General features: G+C 41.3%; 1 protein-coding gene across 1 annotated transcript in view; it reads left to right on the plus strand.

Annotated features, from left to right (window-relative positions):
• The window catches only part of ttll11 (tubulin tyrosine ligase-like family, member 11), a 217,087-nt gene that overhangs the window by 177,160 nt on the left and 16,132 nt on the right, over window positions 1–23,795 (plus strand). The window lies entirely within an intron of this gene.

Raw genomic sequence — 23,795 nt, forward strand, 5'->3', positions numbered from 1 at the left:
TACAAGCCAAACAAAAAGATTTTTTCCTAAATGTCAGATGGTGGTTTCTTGGTTGTCGTTGCTGATAATCAGCTTTTAAATTCCTATAAAATAGATTTTAATTCCATAGCTGCCATTGTGATATTCTGGCAAAAGCTTCCACACCTAAAAATTCACTGGCCCGGGCAGAAGTCTATTATTTTAATATCTATGCCAGTGAGTGCTTGCTTAGAGCTGGTACCATGCCTCTACATGCTGCTTATTTGACCGATAAGGTGGAGTTATCTCCTATTGAGCTTACAAGATCTCTATATGAGCGTAGTTGATTATTTCCATTAAGACTAGCAGTCACATATAATTCATGGCTTGGTATCCGTGATAACAAGTGCACATTTTGAAGTGTCTCGCTTTCTGTAAATGCTACAACAAAAATTTGAAATCTGGCATGAAAACAAAAATGCCAACATTACTTTTATAGTGAGGCAGCATATGAGGAGACAGAAGATAATTAATATTTCAGGTTGCATCAGAACTATCATCAATGTAGAATATCAACTGTTTACTTACAGATGCTGCTAAGTATTTACAGCAGTTTCAGCTTTTATTTTTTTTAATTTCTCGCATCATTTTGTGAATTGTGGGATTAATTTTAATTGGTGCATTTTCTAGTAACAGGGTTATAATATCCATTAAAAATGGGGAAGTAGATTTAACGCTGATGATGCAACCAAGGGATTGGTCAGACAACCTGTACGTTTTGGAAATGCAGATACCATTCACGCACTCCACTTTATTCTGACTACCTCCACCCTCACCCTCCTCTACTTTTAGTTCCGATGCAGGGTTTTGACCCAGTGTGTTGACAATTCCTTCACCCTCCCCCACCACAGATGCTGATCGACCTGCTGACTTCCTCCAGCAGATTGTTTGTTGCATTGTGCTCATTGAGATTCTAACATAATGGACAATTTAGATTTGAAATATCAGAGTGCAAGCCATGCAAAAATCATCTAGACTGATGCTGCCCTAAGATCCCACATCTGTTCAGTCACCTATCCACTAAGCACAGTCAGAAAATTCTGGAAGATCTCCAGATGTCAAGGTGAATTTACTGTACAGCAAGTGAAAAGCAAAAAATAATGTAGGATATGGAAATCTGAAATAAAAACAAGAGGCTAGGCAGAATCTGAAGAGACAGAAAGAATTAATATTTCAGGTCAAATGTTCTTTATTAGAATGAGGTTTAATATCACTGGCATATGTTGTGAAATTTGCTAACTTTGCAGCAGTACATTGCAATACATGATAATAAAAACTAACTTATTGTAAGAAATATATGTATATTTAAAAAGTTAAGTTAAGTAAGTAGTGCAAAACGAGAGAAGAAAAGGAAAAAGTAGTGAGGTAGTGTTCATGGGTTCAATGTCCATTCAGAAATCGGATGGCAGAGGGGAAGAAGCTGTTTGTGAACCATTGCCTGTGTGCCTTTAGACTTCTGTACCTCCTCCCTGATGGTAGCAATGAGAATAAGGCTGGGTGATGGCAGCCCTTAACGATGGATGACTTCTTTTTAAGGCATCTCTCATTGAAGATGTCCTGGATGCTGGGGAGGCTAGTGCTCATGATGGAGCTGACTGAGTTTACGACTTTCTACAGTTTATTTTGATCCTGAGCAGTGCCCCCCCACACCAGATAGTGATGCACCCCCCATTCAAAATCCAGGGCAGTGCCCCCCAGATGATGATGCCCCCCATACCAGATCATGGGCAGTGGCCCCCACACCAGATGGTGATGCAGGCAGTTAGAATGCAAGTAAATAAGCATGTTTTATGATGTAGAGAAGGAGGAGGGGTGGAAAGAGCAATTCTCTGTGATAAGGTGGAGACCAAGTCTGTCCAGGTGTCAGAAATACAGTTGGTGACTGTGCTTCACAGAATTTATTACCTCCACTTATTTCTGCCCTTTCCACCTCATTGATGACACCTCAGATTTGATTACAGGTCTGCAGCCGTTGTTCTCACTAACCACCAGTGTAGTCAGAAATAAATTGCATCATGAGCCAGTAACTGTGATGACTCAGTTTACAGCTCAGAGTGGGGTTCATAGCCCAGTGCTTTACTTAAAAACAGGAAATGCTCACAAAGTTTGTCAGCATTAGTAAAGTTCAAAGTAAATTTATTATCAAACTGTGTATGTCACCATGTATTGCCCTGAGATTCATTTTCTTGCAGGCATTTGCAGAACAAAGACATGTAATAGAATCAATGAAAAATCACACACAAAACCTGATAAAGAACCAATGTGTAAAAGATGACAAACTGTGCAAATGAAACAAATAACAGTAACAATAGATAAACAAGCAGATAAATAATACTGAGGACATGAGTTGTAGAGTCCTTGAAATTGAAATCGTAGGTTGTGGAATCCATTCAGTGTTCAGTGAGTGAAATGAGAAAAGGTAGAATAGTCAAGATTTTCAGCTGGAGCCTTTGATTTTATGGATGCAGAAAGAACGTCACTGAACATCGACGGCTCCTCGGTAGAGATCGTAAAGAGCACCAAATTTCTTGGTGTTCACCTGGGGGAGAATCTCACCTGGTCCCTCAACACCAGCTCCATAGAAAAGAAAGCCCAGCAGCGTCTCTACTTTTTGCGAAGGCTGAGGAAAGTCCATCTTCCACCCACTATCCTCATCACATTCCACAGGGGTTGTATTGAGAGCATCCTGAGCAGCTGCATCACTGCCTGGTTCGGAAATTCCACCATCTCGGATTGCAAGACCCTGCAGCGGATAGTGAGGTCAGCTGAAAAGATCATCAGGGTCTCTCTTCCAGCCATCACGGACATTTACACTACACGCTGCATCCGCAAAGGAAACAGCATTATGAAGGACCCCATGCACCCCTCATACAATCTCTTCTCCCTCCTGCCGTCTGGGAAAAGGCTCCGAAGCATTCGGGCTCTCACGACCAGACTATGTAACAGTTTCTTCCCCCAAGCTATCAGACTCCTCAATACCCGAAGCCTGGACTGACACCTTGCCCTACTGTCCTGTTTATTATTTATTGTAAATGCCTGCACTTTTTTTGTGCACTTTATGCAGTCCTGTGTAGGTCTGTAGTCTAGTGTAGCTTTCTCTGTGTTGTTATTTCATTACGTAGTTCAGTCTATTTTTTTGTACTGTGTCATGTAACACCATGGTCCTGAAAAACGTTGTCTCATTTTTACTACACACTGTACCAGCAGTTATGGTCGAAATGACAATAAAAGTGACTTGACTTGACTTGACCTGGCCTTTATTTGCCATTGTTTGCCAGTTCTCATTCAGAATGTCATGGCTTGCTGTTGTTTTGAATTTTGTGCCACCTCATTCCTTGATATTGCCCTACATTTAAATATTTAAAGATACATACAGCACAGTAACAGGCTCTTATGGCCCAACAAGCCTAGGCCGCTCAATTACATTCAAGATTCACTGAACCATTCCCACAACCTATGGACTCACTTTCAAGGACTCTTCATCTCGTGTTCTCAATATTTATTGCTGATGTTTTTTCTCTTTCATATTTGCACTGTTTGGTGTCCTTTGCACAATGGTGTTCGTCTGTGCTGATGGATGTGTTCTTCCACTGATTGTATTGTGTTTCTTGGAATTATTGGGTATGCCTGCAAGAAAATGAATTGCATAGTTGTATATGATGACGTAACTGTACTTTGATAATAAATTTACTTGGACTTCCACCCATGTGACCAATTAACCTGCATCTTTGGAATGCAGGAGAAAACCGGAGCACCCGGACATCACAGGGAGAACATGCAAACTTCTTACGTATCCCCTCGGTGAACGCCAATGTTCTCATGTAGACAGTATGAAGATAAAGCTTTGAACTAAATTCCATTTACTTCCATTCAGAATATTAATGTTTCTGCTGGAGAGCTTTAAGGCGATTCACACTTCAGAAACAGAATTATCTTTTGTTCCCTTCCTTTTCAGATTCTCATTAATTCATTTTCACTTTTGCTTCACATTAGATTTCCTGGAGACCAACATTTCTGACATGTCATACGATCAAAATTTAAGAGTGAGCATTAAATCAATAATTCGAATAATGATTCTGATTATTTTCTGACTTTTCAAAATAACTTATTGATCAATTCCCTTAGTGTTCAAGTTGTTTGATTGCTGAGATAATCATTTGTGATTATGGCATACATTTTAACACATTGCACTCGAATTATAAACTTTGTTTACATATTCATCTGAAATTTTAAGTTCATACTCACTATTTCCTTACAAACTTAGGAGGACAACTGCATGCAACACACACAAAATGCTGGAGGAACTCAGCAGGCCAGTCAGCATCTACAGAAAATAGTAAACGGTCGATGTTTTGGGCCGAGACCCTTTATCAGGACTGAAGAAATAAAGATGAGGAGTCAAAGTTAGAAGATGGGGGGGAGGAGAGGAAGAAACACAAGGTGATAGGTGAAACCGGGAGGGGGAGGTGTGAAATAAAGAGCTGGGAAATTGATTGGTGAAAAAAATACAGGGCTGGAGAAGGGGGGATCTGATAGGAGAGGACAGAAGGCCATGGAAGAAAGAAAAGGGGGAGGAACACCAGAGGAAGGTGATGGGCAGGCAAGGAGATAAGGTGAGAGGGAAATGAGAATGGGGAATGGTGAAGGGAGGGCATTACTGGAAGTCTGAGAAATCAATGTTCATGCCATTAGGTTAGAGGCTGCCCAGACAGAATATAAACTGTTGCTCCTCCAAACTGATTGTGGCCTCATTGCAGCAGTAGAGGAGGCCAAGGACTGACATATCAGAATGGGAAGTGAAATTAAAATGGATGACCACTAGGAGATCCTGGTTTTTTCTGGCAGATGGAGCGTAGGTGCTCTGCGAAGCGGTCTCCCAATCTACGTCGGATCTCACTGATACATAGGAGGCCACACGGGGAGCACTGGACACAGTATATGACCCCAGCAGACTCACAAGCCAGGTCATCTCACCTGGAAGGACTATTTGGTAGTCCTTACTATCTGAATGGTAGTGAGGGAGGAGGTATAGGGGCAGGTATAGTACTTGTTCCACTTGCAAGGATAAGTGCCAGGAGGGAGATCAGTGGGGAGGGACGAATGGACAAGGGAGTCACGTAGGGAGCAATCCCTGCAGAAAGTGGTGGGGTGGAGGGAAAGATGTGTTTGGTGGTGGGATCCCACTGGAGATGAAATGGGATAGGACAAGTGCATGCTTCCCTGAAATCACAGGCAGACAGGGTGGAGAAGCCGGCTTTGGGCATGCTGGTCTTCATCAGTCAAAGCATTGAATATATAAGTCGGGATGTTGTTGAAGCCACATTTGGAACATCGTGTTCAGTTTTGGTTACCCTCCAATAGGAAAGATGCCATTAAGCTAGACAGAGTGCAGAGGAGATTTACAGGAATGGTGGTAGGACTTGATGGACTGAGTTTGAAGGGAGGTTGAGCAGGTTGGGACTTCTTTCATCTGAGTGTCAGAGAATGAGGAATGATCTTATACGGGTACAGTATAAATTAAACTAGTAAATTGTCTTTTTATTGTTCCACATATGCCTTGAATGCCATTCATACAGATCAATTCATTGCTCATTGCTCGGTATCTCAGAAAGGCAGCGTGCATTGCTAAGGACTTCCAGCACCCAGGGCATGCCCTTTATTCATTGTTACCATCAGGTAGGAGGTACAGAAGCCTGAAGGCACACATTCAGTGATTCAGGAATAGCTTCTTCCTCTCTGCCATTTGATTCCGAAATGGACATTGAACCCTTGTACACTACCTCAGTTTTTTAATACATTATTTCTGTTTTTGCACAATTTTTAATCTGTTCAATATACGTATGCAGTAATTGATTTACTTATTTATTTAAAGTATTTTTTTTCTTCTATATTATGTATTGCATTGAACTGCTGCTGCTAAGTTAACAAATTTCACGACACGTGCCGGTGATAATAGCTCTGGTTCTGATCCTGAGATGGTACAATAACAGAGACCAGAATGCAGAATAAAGGATCGTAGTTATAGACAAAGTGCAGTGCAGGTAGACAGTAAAGTGCAAGGCCATTACAGGGAAGGTTTGGAACCTTTCAATAATCTTATCACAGCAGGATAGCTGTCCTTGAGCCAGCTGAATACATGCCTTCAGATTTTTGTATCTTATGCCTGATGGGAGTGGAGAGAAAGGAGAATGCCAGAGTGGAATTTTTGATTATGTTGGCTGCTTTACTGAGGCAGAAGTCTAAATAGAGTTCATAGAGAGGAAGTTGGTTTCCACTATTTACTGAGCACTTCACTACTCTGTCCGATTTCTTATGGTTACAGGTAGAGCACTTGCATGCCAATTCATGATGCATCCAGATGGTGCATTGATAAGAATTGGTGAGGATCAAAAGGAACGAGCTAAATTTCTGTAGCCTCCTGAGGAAGTGGAAGTGTTGATGAGCTTTCTTAGCCTTGGTATTAATATGGTTGCACAGGCTCTTGGTGAAGTTCACTCCGAGGAACTTTAAGTTCTGAATCCTCTGAACCTCAGCACCATTGACATAAACAGCATCACCCAATTTCCTGAATTCAATGGCCAACTCTTCTGCTTTGCTGACACTGAGAGAAAGGTTGTCATGAAGGGCATAGACAGAATCAGTATGCACATTCTTTTTTTCTTGGGTTGGGGAATAAAAATTATGGGGTATAAGTAGAAAGAGAGAGTTAGTGGGAATCCGAGAGGCAACATTTTACCCAGATGGTGGTCTATATATATCAGATGAAGTGATTGAAGCAAGTACATTAGTACCATTTTAAAGGTATGTGGATAAGTACATGGATAGGAAAAGGATATGGACCAAACACAAGTGAATGGGACCAGGTAAGATGGGAATCTTGGTCAGTATGGGCCAGGTGCTTTCTCCATCCTGTATGACTGACTTCTCAAAATATTCCCAGATCTGTACTGTTCTTTAACTGTAGATTAAAAATTATAAAACAACTTTTTGATAGATGACAAGTAGAACAGTACAGGCTCTTCAGCCTACGATGTTATTGTGACCCTTTAACATACTCCAAGATCAATTGTACTCTCCCCTCCCACACAGCCCTCTATTTTACTTTCACCATGTGTTTATCTAAGTCTCTTAACTGTCCCTAATGTATCTGCGCCTATCACTCTGTAAAGAAACCTAACTCTGACATCCCCTATACTTTCCTCCAATCACCTTAAAGCTACGCCCTCTCATATTAGCCATTTCCGTCCTAGGTGAAAGGGTCTGGCTGTCCACTCAATCTGTGGCTCCTATCATCTTGTATGTCATGTCTCTAACAAGTTCACCTCTCATCCTCCTCTCCACAGGGAAAAACCTCAGCTTGTTCAGCCTATCCTTGTAAGACATGCTCTCTAATCCAGGCAACATCCTGGTAAATCTCCTCTGCACCCTCTCTAAAACTTCCACAGCTTTCCTATAGTGAGGAGACCAGAAATGAACACAATTCTCCAAGCATGGCTTTTTAGAGCTGCAACATTAGATCATGTTTATGTTTTAAGACTGGACAGACTAATAAAAACACAAGAAATTCTGTAGATGCTCTCTCGTGTATTTAATCATCAGAAAAGCTCTTTGAACTGAGGATATGGTCTTCAGTATGTTACTGCAAGCAGTAACTATTTGGGCTAATAGAAGGTAGAGAGATCTTGTCTGTGAACCTTACCACGTGAACTCTATTCAGTAACATACCTAGACCATCACTTAATGATGCCATCTCTGATGCATGGAAATGAAGTTATGTGAAAAACACAGATCAGTGTGCACATTCAGGTCTTTAGTGTTGTTCAGCTGGTTCTATTCAAATTCTGTAAAATATAAAGACTGCAAAGTGCACCCAATGGCCACTTTATTAAGTACACCTGCTTGTTAATGCCAGTATCTAATCAGCCAATCATGTGGCAACAACTCAGTGCATAAAAACATGCAGACATGGTTAAGCTGGACCAAACATCAGAATGGGGAAGAAATGTGATCTATGTGTCTTTGATCGTGGAATAATTGAATTAAATTGACTTTATTTCTTACATCCTTCACATACATGAGGAGTAAAAATCTTTATGTTATGTCTCTGTCTAAACGTGCAATTTATAGTCATTTGTTATAAATAGTATATATAACACAACAGTGGATATAGCATAGAAATACGATTGTATCAGCGTGAATGAATCAGTCTGATGGCCTGGTGGAAGAAGCGGTTGGTGCCAGACAGGATGGGTTGAGTATCTCAGAAACTGCTGAGCTGGGATTTTCATGCACAACAATTGCTAGAGTTTACAGAGAATGGCGGAGAAACGAAAAACACCCAGTAAGTGCCGGTTTATTTTATTTTTATTTAGCAATACAGTGCTGAGTAGGTCCTTCCGGCCCACAGAGCCACTCTGCCCTAGTAACCCCAACAAAGCCAATTAACCCTATCATAACCACAAGACAATTTACAATAGCCATTTAACCAACCAGTACGTTTTTGAACTGTGGGAGGAAACCGGAGAACTTGGGAAAAACCCATCCATTCTATGGGGAGGATGTACAGACCCCTTACAGAATAGTGCTGGAATTGAACTCTGAACACCCCGAGCTGTAATGGCATCACACAAACTGCTATTCTACCATGGTGCTGCCATTCTGTGGATGAAAACAACTTGGTAGTGAGAGAAGTCAGAGGGGAATAGCCAGACTGGTTCAAGCTGACAAGAAGATGACAGTAACCACGCATTACAACAATGGTGTGTTGTAGAGCATCTCTGAATGCACAATGCATCGAACCTTGAAGTGGATGGGCTGCAGCAGCTGAAGACCACACTGGGTTCCACTCCTTTATCTAATAAAGTGGCCATTGATGGTATTTGGGCTTCTAGAAGGTAGAGATCTTGTCTGTGAACCTTATCACATGAACTCTATTCAGTAACATATCTAGACCATCACTTTAATGATGCCATCTCTGATGCATGGAAATGAAATTATGGTGAAAGACACAGATCAGTGTGCACATTCAGGTCTTTAGTGTTGTTCTGCTGGTTCTATTCAAATTGTGTGAACTGCGAAGATGGCAACGTATGGCCTGATGCATTCAATTGTGTTAATTCAAAGCTCCTTAATATGTTTTTTTTCTATGTAGATGTTACAAGATGCCAGTAGATCAGGTTTAAGCCTCGTAACAGATTTTATTATAGTCCTTTAAAGGCTTGTATTGAACTGCTGTAGTTTGAATTTTCTGCAAACTGTATTTTAATAAACTATTTTCTATTCTAATAATCCTGTCAGTGTCTGAGATAAAAATGCATTTGTGTGTTTCTATTGCTAATTTAAGATCGTCTATCTGGAATAGTGAAAGTAACACTATTATTGCTCTAAACTTGGTTTCTATTACAATATTACAAATGTAACAGGCATGGAGAGAGCTTTAATAAGGCACTGATGACCTTCTGAGGTGTTTTCAGTGCAGCAACCACACTTATCAGTTTAACAATTGACACTAGTTTCTGTGGTGAACTACATATACCTGTCTGGACACGCCCCTCTGCTGACTGCTCCTGTGGCTCCTCCCACAGACCCCTGTATAAAGGCAATTGGAGGCACTGCTCCTCCCTCAGTCTCCAGGATGTTGTGTGGTGGTCTCTTGCTGCTAATAAAAGCCTGTCGTTCACCTCCCATCTCCAAGAGTTATTGATGGTGCATCAGTTTCTTAAAATAAAAGCTGTACCCAGCATAGGTTTTAAAACAAAAGAAAAATCACATTTTCTGTCAATGCTGCTACTAGCTAAACAAGATTGTTAGATAAAGAGTGGGCATATTGTACAAAGACAAAACTATCATGATGCACCTTTATAAAACACTAGTTTGGCAACAGTTGGAGGAATGTGTCCAATTCTGGCACCACATTTTACAAGTGAGAAGCCTTTAGGCAAGAGAGATAACTAAAATTATTCCTGGGGGAAAAAACTTCACCTATGGTGGACAACCATAAGAGATTGGTCTCATTGGGCAGAAGAAATTGTGAGAGAATCTAATGTATTTAAAAATAATGGAGGATATCAAAAGCATGGATAATATGTTCCAGTTGGCAGCAGAATGAAAACCTTGGATATGACGTGATGGTGATTGGCAAAAGAATGAAAACAAAAATCAGAAAAGACTTTTACATGGACTAAGAATTGAAAGGGAAGAATGCCAAATACAGTCAGGAGAGGGTGGGGAAGTGAGACAAGCTCAATTGCTGTAATATGCAGGCAGTAGAGACTCAATGGGCTAAAAGTCCTTATTGTGCAAAAATTAGTTACTTGATAGGCACATCCTATTGTGGTCCTCCATACACCCTGTCCAGTCAAAGATTTCGAGAAGAAACTTTTTACCCACAGAATCATGCTGCTTAATAAAAATTCTCAAGTATCAGCTAATTGTGCCTAGATAGTTAATAATTGCATTTTCCCCTCGGAAATACAAGTCACACATATTGAATTGAATTGACTGTATTACTTATATCCTTCATATATATGAGGAGTAACAATCTTTACATCTCCATCTAAATGTGCAGTGTGCAATTATAGTAATTTATAATAAATATTATGTACAGCATGATAGTCAATATAACATAGAAATACAGTTGCATCAGCATGAATTAAGCAGTCTGATGGCCTGGAAGCTGTTCTGGAGCCTGTTGATCTTGGCTTTTATGCTGCGGTACCATTTCCTGGATCGTAGCAGCTGGAACAGTTTGTGGTTGGTGTGACCTGGGTCTCCAATGATCCTTTAGGCCTTTTTTTTAAAAAAAAACACCTATCTCTGTAAGTGTCCTGAATAGTGGGAAGTTCACATCAACAGATGCGCTGGGCTGTCCACACCACTCTCTGCAGAGTCCTGCAACTGAGTGAACTACAGTTCCCATACCAGGCAGTGATGCAGTCAGTCAGGGTGCTCTTAAGCATGCCCCTATAGAAAGTTCTTAGAATTTGGGGTTCCATACCAAACTTATTCAATCGTCTGAGGTGAAAGAGGCACTGTTGTGCCTTTTTCACCACACAGCCGCTATGTACAGACCACATGAAATCTTCGGTGATGTTTACACTGAGGAACTTAAAGCTGTTCACCCTCTCAACCCCAGATCCATTGATGCCTGTTTCCATCCCTCCTGTAGTCCACAACCAGCTCCTTTGTTTTTGTGACATTGAGGGAGAGGTTGTTTTCTTGACGCCACTGTGTCAGGCTGATGACTTCCTCTATGTAGACTGCCTCATTATTATTTGAGATTAGGCCAATCAGTGTAGTGTCATCAGCAAATTTAATTAGAAGATTGGAGCTGTAGGTAGCCATGGGAATACAGAGAGTAAAGGAGGAGACTTAGTACACAGCCTGAGGGGCACCTGTGTTGAGGGGCAGAGGTGAGGGAGTCCACGTTTACCACCTGCCAGCGATCTGACAGGAAGTCCAGGATCCAGCTACACAAGGCAGGGTGAAGGCCGAGGTCGTTGAGCTCCTTGTCGAGCCTGGAGGGGATTATGGTATTGAATGCTGAAGAGTTATTTCTGTCTTGCATTGTTAACAAATTTCAGCCAGAGCCCGGGAGAGAAATAAGCTCTCGCTCTGAAACGCAGCTGTACAGATGATGGACAAGGATAAAATTGAATGGGTAAAGGCAACTGTATGAAATAATCTGAAATCAATATCTGAAATCCAACATGTAATCCAGAGCAGCTGCTTTAGAGCTGGTAGCTCCGAATTCCACCTCTCATACACACTTCATAAAAATCCTCCCAGTGAGTGGCAAGTAGTATGAAATATTGGTCAGGAATAGGTATCCTGGATGACTTTGTTGTCCCTTTTTTCAGAACACTAAAACCAATTACTGAACTCTTCCTGAGATCTGCTTAAAACCTGACCAGATACTGTATAACAGTTTATCTCAATATGTGTCCAAATCCAAGAATGAGTCAGAACTGTTTTTAATGTTCAGATCCTTCAGCAAGGCAGGTAGTTTTTTTTCTTTGCTTAATTCTTGTTGCTATCACAAGCAGCCCTAGTATTATACCTGTCAAGGTGGTGGGTTCAAAATGTTAAAAAAAGATCCAAATACACTAAATAAGCTACCTGCATTCAGTAGGCTACTGAACAGTTTGTCCATTTTCAGACTGAATGTATTTGAATCAAAGTAATTCTAGACAAACTTTGGAGTCTTCCTTGTCTTGCTTACATGTGCCATTCCTGTGCTTTCCAAAAGTCAATTAGTGTTGCAAAAATGAGAAAAATTATCTTTCATACCATCGCCTTGCTTCTTTAAGAATTGGTTCCATGGGCTATATAGAAAAGAGACTGGAAAAGTGGCATTTAATTAAAATCAGTTTTTGTTGCAGCACATTGATAATCCTAATAAGTTCAGCTTTGCCACAACATGAAATAATGCTTTCAAATGCCAGTGCCAAATAACACTGTCAATGAAGTGGAAAAGTTAGTGTTTGAGATATTTGACCAAACAAGGGATTTTGCAAATAAACTTGGTAATTTAACTGACTGATAAATGATGCAATGACAATTAAATTAATACATAGACAATTTATGTCAAAAGTGCTAAACATTAATTCAAATCTGTAGATTATTATATTACCTCACTTTCAGTTTTATTTTACACCTTGGCTATATTTTTGTTAGCAAAGGTAGCAATACAAAAACAAACTTTTTAGAAAAGTTATATTATTATGTTGTCTTTTTTAGTTCTGCCACATCAAGCTAGTCCTGAATGCTGTAAACATTGGGTGCCCTGTCAGCACAACTCTATTACAGCTCGAGGTGTTCTGGAGTTGGGAGTCCAATTCCAGTGCCTTTCTGTAAGGAGTCTCTATACTTCCTCCCCATGGATAGTGTGGGGTTTCTCCGGGTCCTCCAGTTTCCTCCCACAGACCAAAGACATACCGGGTAGGTTGGTCGGTCATTGTCTCATGTCTCATTGTCAATTTAGGGTTATTCTAAATTGTCCTGTGACTAGGTTAGGGTTAATCAGGTTTATCGCAGATTTGTCCCGAGCGGCGAGGCTCCGTCCACCAGAAAAAGTGGGATCTCCCACTGGCCTCCCATTTCACTTCTACTTCCCATTCCCATTCCGACATGTCAGTCCATAGCCTCCTCTACTGCCATGATGAGGCAACGCAGGTTGGAGGAACAATACCTTACATTCTATCTGGATAAGCTCCAACCTGATGGCATGAACATCGATTTCTCGAATTTCTGGTAATGCCCTGCCCGCCACTTCACCATTCTCCATTCTTATTTCCCTGTCTCATCTTATCTCCTTACCTGCCCATCTGGTGCTCCTTCCCCTTTCTTCCAAGGTCATCTATCCTCTCCTATCAAATTCCCCCTTCTCCAGTCCTTTATTTCTTTCACGAATCAACTTCCCAGCTCTTCCCTTCACTGCTCTCCCCCTCCCAATTTCACCAATCTCTTACCACCCTTTTCTGACCTCCTCTTTCTTTCCAGTCCTGATGAAGGGTCTCAGCCCAAAATGTTGATTGTTTACTCTTTTCCATAGATGCTGCCTGGCCTGCTGAGTTCTTCCAGCATTTTGTCGGGGTTTGCTGGGACAACATCGCTCAAAGGGCAGGAAGGGCCTACTCCGTGCAGTATCTGAAGCCTCTGTTGGTCAGAGTTGACCATCCTAGCTGTCTAGATAAGCAAGCCCGGGCAGTGCGATATGGAGAGCAAGCTGTTGTCCAGGCAGCAAGCTCCCCATCTCCACACATCTGATGAACCCAAAGGAACGGCAGACACCAATACAGTTTGGTACCAGCAGCATTGCAGGAGTCGCCAGTCAGCGAGGAACTCAAAGTGCCTTAGGGACTCCAGTTCTGGCTTTTTCCCCTCGCGGTTTACTCCTGAAGCCTTCCCCACAAGTGGGCATAGTGTTACGTACCCGAGACACATGACAGTGGTACCCTTGTCACGTGACTGGGGTTGAAGTTATACTGGACTTGAGGTAATGGTCTTGTGATGGTGGAGTGACGTCATTTTCCCGCCAGTAGAGGTCATGTGACAGTGTTTTTTTTTAAAAACAGGTTATAAAAGGAAGACCACCCTGTGGGGTGGGGCAGTTCGTGGCTGGATTTGCCATGTTGACTTCATGCCACTGCGTGATTTAATGTGATGACACAGTTTAGTTGAAAAATGAAGTTTTATCTATTGCCTAAAGTTTAAAAGGTCATTGCCGGCAGTTTCTTACAATACTGCTAGTGGAGAGTGAATATCGGAGTTCGGAAGTTAAAGATCGAGGAGAATCGATTTTCGACGGTGGATTGGGTTCGACCTTGTGTGATCCTCATTCGGAAGGATTTCGTTGACTGTTCTCGTGTTAATCTCTGCTGGGATAGCAGGAGATTGAGGACAGAATGTGGAAGAAGAGGTCAGTGCCTTTAAACCGTTACGTTTCATAAAATTCTACGTGGGAAGAGTTCGGCGCCGGGGATCGAAGGACAACGACGTGGAAGAGAATTTGAATCGCCTTAAAAAGTCTCTCCTTTTAAAATGGACTGAGCTTTTGAACTTTCGGCATACCGCTTTAAAGAACTGTTTTTTTTCAACATCACTGTAAGAACTGTTTTTGCTGCATCGCTTTAAGAACTGTTTGAGCTGCCGCACAGCAGCTGTCTTCCGTTTACGTTAGAGTTTGTTTACTTTTGGGGGGTTTGTTTTCAGTGTTTAATAAACGTGTTATTTGTTATAAAAACCCTTTGCCTAACTCATATATATTTATTGTTGCCTGAATACGTAACAATAGCCACAAGGCAGCGGAGGTTTGAGAGAGTTTTCCTTCCCATAGAGGAGCTACCAACTATTGCTGACAAGCCCCATCTGCTGTGGTATAACTAAATAAATAAATCTTCATCTTCATTCTCCTCCCTTAAGTTCCACATCTACTCAATCCCTTACAATTCTCCATAACTGTGTACATATTTAGATTTTAGGCAACAGCAAAACATTCTGAAGTTCGCACAAGTGTTGAAATTTGGTCAGTTCTGAGTGCTCTCACATAAACACGTGATCAGCAATCAAAATATACTGTAAATATGGGCTGGGAGAAATTTAAACTCACTGCAATGATCATATTTATGTTACATCAAAGTGGTTCTGAACTAAATGGTTTGTCGCTTGAATGCATACCTTACTGAAGTCATTCCTTGTCTGTTTCTACATCTGCCCACTTACAACATGGAAAAGAGCTCCGATCCACATTTGTAGATCTGTATGGCTGGAGGCTAGAGCACAATAGCTCTTCTATTTCCAGTCCTTAATGAAGATTGCAGATGAGAGATGAAAATTTGATGTGAATGCAGAATAATCCAATAGACATCGTGAAATAAAAGCTGTTTTGAATGGCATGCTAGAATTTCAAATGCTTCACTAAAAACTTGTATAATTGATTGAGAGGTTGGCATATTTGTCAAGTATTTTGCCATGAGGATCATGTTATTGCCTTGCTTTCACCTTCTGTCCCAGCTACAGATGAGTATGCTGCGCCCCACTGACGCCTTCCCAATCCTCTCTCCTGCCTCAGGATTGACAGGGCCTCATTCAAGTAACCTTACACAAAACCACCTATTCATTTTTAATTTTAATTTTATTTTATTCAGATTCAGCGCAGAACAGGCCCTTCCAGCCCTTTGAACCATGCCGTCTGTTAGGGCATATTTTGGGTTTAAAACCTTGACTTCAGTAACCAACCTTCAGATCTGAATATGGATTGTAGGTTAGATTTTAAATGCAGCTCGGAACAGTAAAATGCATTTCAGGGAAGAGGCACTTACCTGATACAGTAGTCTGCCTATGCATGAATCTAATCGACATGCCACTGCATGCATATAACTGTAATTAACACTCATTTTGGATGTGTTGGTGGGAAGATCCAGGCATTTGAAAGCTACATGCAACTCGAAGCATTTTGAGGGCACTGTAACTACAGAGCTTGTCCTGTTACCTTTTAACCCTAGCCTAATGAGGGGACAATTTACAAAGATCAATTAACCTACTAACTGCTGCATCTTTGGAATGTAAGAGGAAATCGACAAGGTCACGGGGAGAATGTACAAACTGCTTACAGACAGTGGAGGGAACTGAACCTGGATCACTGGTCCTGTAAGATACTGTGCTAACAACAGCACCACAATGCCGAATGTGTTCATTGCCTTTTAAGCTCAGTAGTTGAAAGCATGGACCTGTTAATGTGTTCATTTTAAGAGAGCATTTAAAATTCATTATTAATGTGACTGATTCCCTTATGTAGTTATCACTTTTCACAGCATCTGCTACACTACAGCTGAGATGACAGAAAGGAAAACTGTGCAAGCATCTTCCAATGTCACTCTGCCAGGAAATGGCTATGCATGACCTTCACTGTTCAGTTTCTCTAATAGAATGGTGTGGACCGATACCTTGTTTATCACATGCCCTATGAATGAAAAGAGAGTCAGACAGGTGTGTGTGTGTGTGTGTGTGTGTGTGTGTGTGTGTGTGTGTGTGTGTGTGTGTGTGTGTGTGTGTGTGTGTGTGTGTGTGTGTGTGTGTGTGTGTGTGTGTGTGTGTGTGTGTGTGTGTGTGTGTGTGTGTGTGTGTGTGTGTGTGTGTGTGTGTGTGTGTGTGTGTGTGAGTGAGTGAGTGAGTGAGTGAGTGAGTGAGTGAGTGAGTGAGTGAGTGAGTGAGTGAGTGAGTGAGTGAGTGAGTGAGTGAGAGAGAGAGAGAGAGAGAGTGAGAGTGAGAGAGATAATGCATTGAGTTACAGCACAGCTTCTGATAGCAATGTGTGAAAATCAACAGGGAATAATGATTACTTTACAGGCATCCCATCTGATACAAACAAATGTATGAATGGGAACTCATCTGAATTCCTATCCCTGCAGGTTTTCAAACACAGGGTCTCCTAGGGTGCTGAACCTGCTCATCTAAGCAAGTGGTTTGAGACTTGCGCCAAAATTGATCAGCAAGAGATTGTGTTTCATTATCATTACTTAGACTGGTGCAAAGTGAGGAGCGACATTCCACTGGGATTGTTCCTGGTTTCAGTGCTGTTCACCGTTCACGTAAGTGATTTAGTCTTGAAGATAGAGGGAGCCATGGTAGTGTGGGGATTAGCGCGACACCATCAAAGCTCGGGGCATTCCAGAATTCAGAGTTCAATTCCAATACTGTAAGGAGTTTGTACCTCGTCTCCATGAACGTGTGGGTTTACTCCGGTTTCCTCACAATGTCCAAAGACTAAGTTACGTGGTCATTGTAAACTGACTTCTTCAGTCCTGAAGAAGAGTCTCGGCCTGAAGCATCAACTGTTTATTCATTACCACAGGTACTGCCTGACTTGAATTCCTTCAGCATTTTGTGTGTCTGCATTGTAAATTGTCCAGAGATTAGGTCAGTGTTAAATGGATGGATTGCTGGGCTGTGTTTGGCCAGAAGAGTCTGTTCACACTGCATCTCCAGATAAAATCAATCAATATAGAGTATTATTTTGCACGTAGCGGCAAGCTGTCGGATACAGTCAACATTGAGCAAAGCTTGCAAATGTTGAAAGATACCAAACTTGAGAATGAGTGAAGAAATTCATCTGAGATAAATGCGAACCATTACATTTTGACAGGAGGAATAAGACCAATTGCTCAGAAATTGAGAATCTGAATGGCATAGAAACAGGCATTCAGGAAAACTGAAGCACAAAGCAGTAAATAGCTATTCTGGGTTTTTTTTTCAAATTGCAAAAGTACACTAAGGCTTCTTTCTAAATTCAGAAGCAGGGAAGCTCTGATACATTTGTGCAGAATCACAGTTTTCTGTTCCCAGTTCTGCTCACTCTTCTCTAAAAAAAAACCTGAGCTGTTAAAGGTCAGTAAAATTATGAAGGGGCTTAATAGAATAAAACAGATTTTCCACCGGGTGAATAATTCATATCCATGGGCAATAAATAAGTCTTTAAGCCTATTAATGAAGACCAGAGAAACTACTCTGCAAATGGTAAAAATGTGAAATGTGCAACCACAAAGAAGAGGTTTAGGGGTCTGCTGTAGACAAACACCCATAATGCAGAGATTCAGGTAATTAGTACAAGGACAAGCAACCATACAAAAGTGGTTCAGGTGAATGGCACACACACATACAGCCATAATGCAGAGACTCAGGTGACCAGCATAGGCACAGGCAACATGAAAGAAGAGGGTCAGGTGCCTGGCATAGGGACAAGCGACCACAAAGAAGGTGACTAGCATCGGCACAAGCAAAGAAATGATAAATAACATGTGAAGGAAAAAGGAAAAGGATATGTTGGTAGTGGAAGATCTATTGGAGTAAATGGACCCTTTCTCTGTTGTAAAGTACTGCATCAAAGTTAAATAGCCACCACATTGTTGTTGCCAAAGATGATTCCAGTACAGAGCGAAATAAAAAGCAGGCAAATTATGTTGAAAATGGAAATGAAAATCAAAATAGAGCATCGATGTGGAAAGAAACTAGAAAACAATATTGTTTGTGGATTTCAATCAAATCATTCACCTTCAAAAGTCTGCTGCAGGATCCAAGAACCGACACGTGCTAAAGATCAAAAAGTGTACTGCATTGGATGGAATTAAACTAATAAGGAAATAAGAGCTCTCTGCAATGAATGTACACTTTGTAAATATATGAAGTGTAGTAAATAAGGTAATTACTCCAGCTACAAATAGCCACATGGGATTATGATGCTGTTGCAGGATCTGGTCATGAATGTCCCCAGATAAAAAGAATTCAATGAAGATGGTAGAGTAAAGAAAGGATGTGTTATGGCAGTATTTATTTAGATGAATGTTGCAGTATTAGAAAGGGAGAATGCCATCTTGGGGCCATTTAAGATCCAAATATCTAGTGTGAAAGTGGACTTCAACTATCCTAACGTGAATTAGATAGTACTGGCGGCACAAGTTTGGGCTTTGATATTCCATTGCTGTTTTTTGTGTGGGGGAGGGAGTTTGGGGTTTGGGATTTGACAGTTTTTGTTTCTCTTTTTTTGTGCAGGGAAGGATTAACATTTTTCTCTGAACGACACCCATGGTTTTTTTTTCTGTTTTGTGGCTGTCTGGAGAAGACGAATCTCAGAGTTGTATACTGCATATGCACTTTGATAATAAATGAACCCTTGAGGTGCAAAGGGTCATAAAGAAAGCTTCTGCACATCAAGTGTGACAGTGGAAGAGTGTGTATGGAACCAGAGGAGATAGCAGAGGTACTTAATGATTACTTAGCTTCAGTATTCACTATGGAAAAGAATCTTGGCAATTGTAGGAATGACGCAGTGGACTGAAAAGCTTGAGTATGTAGATATTAAGGAAGAGGATGTGCTGGAGCTTTTGGAAAGCATCAAGTTGGATAAGTCGCCAGGACTGGATGAGATGTACCCCAGGCTACTGTGGGAAGCGAGGGAAGAGATTGCTGAGCCTCTGGCGATGATCTTTGCATCATCAATGAGGACGGGAGAGGTTCCGGAGAATTGGAGGGTTGCAGATGTTGTTCCTTTATTCAAGAAAGGGAGTAGAGATAGCCCAGGATATTATAGACCAGTGAGTCTTACTTCAGAGGTTGGTAAGTTGACGGAGAAGATCCTGAGAGGCAGGATTTGTGAATATTTGGAGAGGCATAATATGACTAGGAATAGTCAGCATGACCTTAGCAAAGGCAGGTAATGCCTTATGAGCCTGATAGAATTTTTTGAGGATGTGACTAAACACATTGATGAAGGTAGAGCCGTAGATGTAGTGTATACAGATTTCAGCAAGGCATTTGGTAAGGTACCCCATGCAAGGTTATTGAGAAAGTAAGGAGGTGTGGGATCCAAAGGGACATTGTTTTGTGGATCCAGAACTGGCTTGCCCACAGAAGGCAAAGTGCGATTGTAGATGGGTCATATTCTGCATGGAAGTCAGTGATCAGTGGTGTGCCTCAGGGATCTGTTCTGGGACCCCTCCTCTTCGGGATTTTTATAAATGACCTGGATGAGGAAGTGGAGGGATAGGTTAGTATATTTGCTGATGACACAAAGGTTGGAGTGTTGTGGATAGTGTAGAGGGCTGTCAGAGGTTACATCTGGACATTGATAGAATGCAAAACTGGGCTGAGAAGTGGCAGATGGAGTTCAACCCAGATAAGTGTGAGGTGGTCCATTTTGGTAGGTCAAATTTGATGGCAGAATATAGCATTAATGGTAAGAGTCTTGGCAGTGTGGAGGATCAGAGAGACCTTGGGGTCCATGTCTATAGGACACTCAAAGCAGCTGCGCAGGTTGATCCAGTGTTAAGAAGGCATATGGTGCATTGGCCTTCATCAATCTTGGGATTGAGTTTAAGAGCTGAGAAGTAACGTTGCAGCTGTATGGGACCCTGGTCAGACCCCACTTGGAGTACTGTGCTCAGTTCTGGTTGCCTCACTACAGGAAGGACATGGAAACCATATAAATAGTGCAGAGGAGATCTACAAAGATGTTGCCTGGATTGGGGAGCATGCCTTATGAAAATAGGTTGAGTGAATTCAGCCTTTTCTCTTTGGAGCGACTGAGGATGAGAGGTGACCTGATAGAGGTGTACAAGATAATGAGAAGCATTGATCGTGTGGATAGTCAGAGGCACTTTCCCAGGGCTGAAATGGCTAGCACAAGAGGGCATAGTTTTAAGGTGCTTGGAAGTAGGTACAGAGGAGATGTCAGGAGTAAATTTTTTTTACTCAGAGAGCGGTGAGTGCGTGGAATGGGCTGCGGGCGGCAGTAGAGAAGGTGGAAATGATAGGGTCTTTTAAGAGACTCCGGAATAGGTACATAGTGCTTAGAAAAATAGAGGGCTATGGTAAGCCTAAGTAGTTCTAAGGTAAGGACATGTTCAGCCCAGCTTTGTGGGCTGAAGGGCTTGTATTGTGCTGTAGGTTTTCTATGTTTCTAAGCCTTCATAAATCAAAGTATTGATTTAAACCACTTGCTCTAGGGAGATGCCAGTCAATATTTGGGAAATTAAAATGGAGTTGGGATGTTATGTTGAAGTTGTATAAGACATTGGTGAGGTCTAACAGAGTATTGTTTGCAGTTTTGGTCACCTACCTACAGGACAGATGTAACTAAGGTTGAAAGGGTGCAGAGAAAATTTACAAGAATGTTGTGGAGACTGGAGGACCCGAGTTATAAAGGAAGATTGAATAGGTTAAGACATTATTTCTTGGAACATAGAAGATTGAGGGGAGACTTGATAGAGGTATACAAATGATAAGGGGTATAGATAGGGTAAATGAAGCAGGATTTTTCCACTAAGGTTGGGTGGACGTCATGGGTTAAAGGTGGAAGGTGAAAAGTTTAAGGGGATATGATGGGAACCTTCTTCACTCAGAGGGTCGTGAGAGTGAGGGATGTACTGCCAGCACAAGTAATGCATGTGAGCTCGATTTCAACATTTAAGGAAAGTTTGTATATAGATATAGGTATATCCATGGATATATGTATATGGATGGTAGAGGTATGATGGACTATGGTTCTGGTGAAGGTTGATGGGAGTTGGCAGCTTAAATGGTTTTAGCATGGACTAGATGGGCTGAATGGCCTGTTTCTGCGTGGTTATTTTATATGTCTCTATGACTCTCATATAAAGAATATAGAACAATTAATTTTGTAAGGGAATTGTGGAAAGTAGAATATGTAAATAAAGAACATTCTCCTACAAAGTACTTCAGAAATTATTCCCTCTCCATGTCTTTTACATTACTAATTTCTCAATATACTCTATAGCTCATCACCTCCAATGGAGCATGTCAGTGAAGATCTGCTTTAGAGAAGACTCGGATCTGGGCCGTACCTTCCAAATATCCGGACCTGACTTGCACTACCTTACTTTCCCTTTTCTATTTTCTAATTATGATTTATAATTTAAATTTTTATTATATTTACTTTGATTTGTACTTCAGGGAGCGCGTAGCGCAGAATCAAATATCGCTGTGATGATTGTACGCTCTAGTATCAATTGTTTGGTGACAATAAAGTAAAGACTGATCGTACCTTTTGACAAGGAGAAAGCTAGAATAAACATGTTAAAGAGTTCCTATTTATTGGGTTCAAAATGGATGCAGTCAGAATGGACTGGAATCCTAGATTAAGGGGGCAAAGCCTTCAAGGAGTGGTGGTCTGGATACAATCTTGGTGCACTCCCACTAGGGGGCACCTTTGGCTACTATACGTTGTTCCCCCTGGAAAAGAGGAGGGTCAGGCTAGGAAAAACATCGTCTGGAAAGTACATGAGAATCATGGATAGAAAGGTTAAAATGGATGTGAAAGGCGCTGGTGAGGTCTCACTTGTAATATCGTGAGCAGTCCTGGGCCCATTAACTAAGAAAGGACATTAGAGAGGGCTCAGAGGAGGTCCATGAAAGTGATTCTGGGATTGAAAGGTTTATTGCACGAGGAGCATCCGATGGCTCTGGGCTTGTACTCACTGAAATTCTGAAGAACAAGGGGGAGATCTCATTGAAACCTATCAAATGTTGAAAGGCCTGGAAAGAGTAGATATGGAGAGGATGTGGTGGGGTAGTCTAAGACCAGAGAAGACAGGAGATTGGGGTGAAAGTGAAATGGATTAGCCTTGACGAAATACAGAGCAGACTTGATAGGCCAAATGGCCTTATTTTGCTCCTATATCCTATGGTCTTCTGGTCAAAATAAGGTGAAGAGATTATTTGAAAGTAGATTGGCAGATAATGAGAGTAATGTTGAGAAATTAAGTGACAATATTTCATCTTCCTTTACCAAGGAGAAAGAACCTATCAATAATACAGTACAGAAAATGTTGAATTATTGTATTAACTGAATATTGATAATGAGAAGAGCTGGCAGAACTCACCATGTCCAGGTAGAATACATCCACATTTGCTGAGCAAAGCAAGGTTAGAATTATTCAGGTTTTAGCCTCAGCCTTTCAATTCTCAGTTTATAATGCTAGGACATTTGTTTAAAAAGAAATGACAAGACCCTAAAACTATAATCAGTTTAATCAATGGGGGAGGGGGTGTTCTGCAGACAATTGTGAAAGGAGTTAATAGCCAATTGGAAAAGTGTGGATTAATAAAAAAAGCTAGTAAGGATTTATTAAAGGTGAACTTAATTGAGTTTTCTGATAAAGTACAGGATGTTGATGTGCACATGCATTTTCAAAAGGGATTGTAAATTACCACAGAATTAACCTGTCAGTATTAGCAATGCTCTTGGAATAAATAGCAGAGTAGAAGCAGGATACAAAATCTATGAAGTGTACAAGATCCTTAGGGTAGCTATCGAGATTTGTCCACTTGTGGGAGACTTCAAATGAGATGTACACTCACTAGCTGATTAATTAAGTGCCTCCTGTACCTAATCAAGTGGCCACTGAGTGTGCATTCATGGTCTTCTGGTGCTGTAGCCCATTCACTTCAAGGTCCAACATGTTCTGTGTTCTGAGATGCTCTTCTCCACACCACTGTTGTAACACATGGTTATTTGGGTTACTGTCACCTTGAAGCAGAATGGTCATTCTCCTCTGAACTCTCTCATTAACAAGGCGTTTCGCCCACAGAACTGCTGCTCATTGGATATTTTTCTTTGTTCTTGCATCATTCTCTGCAAATTCTGGAGACCATGTGAAAATCCCAGATCAACAGTATCTGAGATACTAAAACCACGCCGCCTACCATCAACAATCATTCCGCGGACAAAGTAACCGATCACGTTTCTTCTCCATTCTGATCTG

Source organism: Hemitrygon akajei, chromosome 7 (assembly GCF_048418815.1).
Source record: "Hemitrygon akajei chromosome 7, sHemAka1.3, whole genome shotgun sequence".
Lineage (NCBI taxonomy): Eukaryota > Metazoa > Chordata > Chondrichthyes > Myliobatiformes > Dasyatidae > Hemitrygon > Hemitrygon akajei.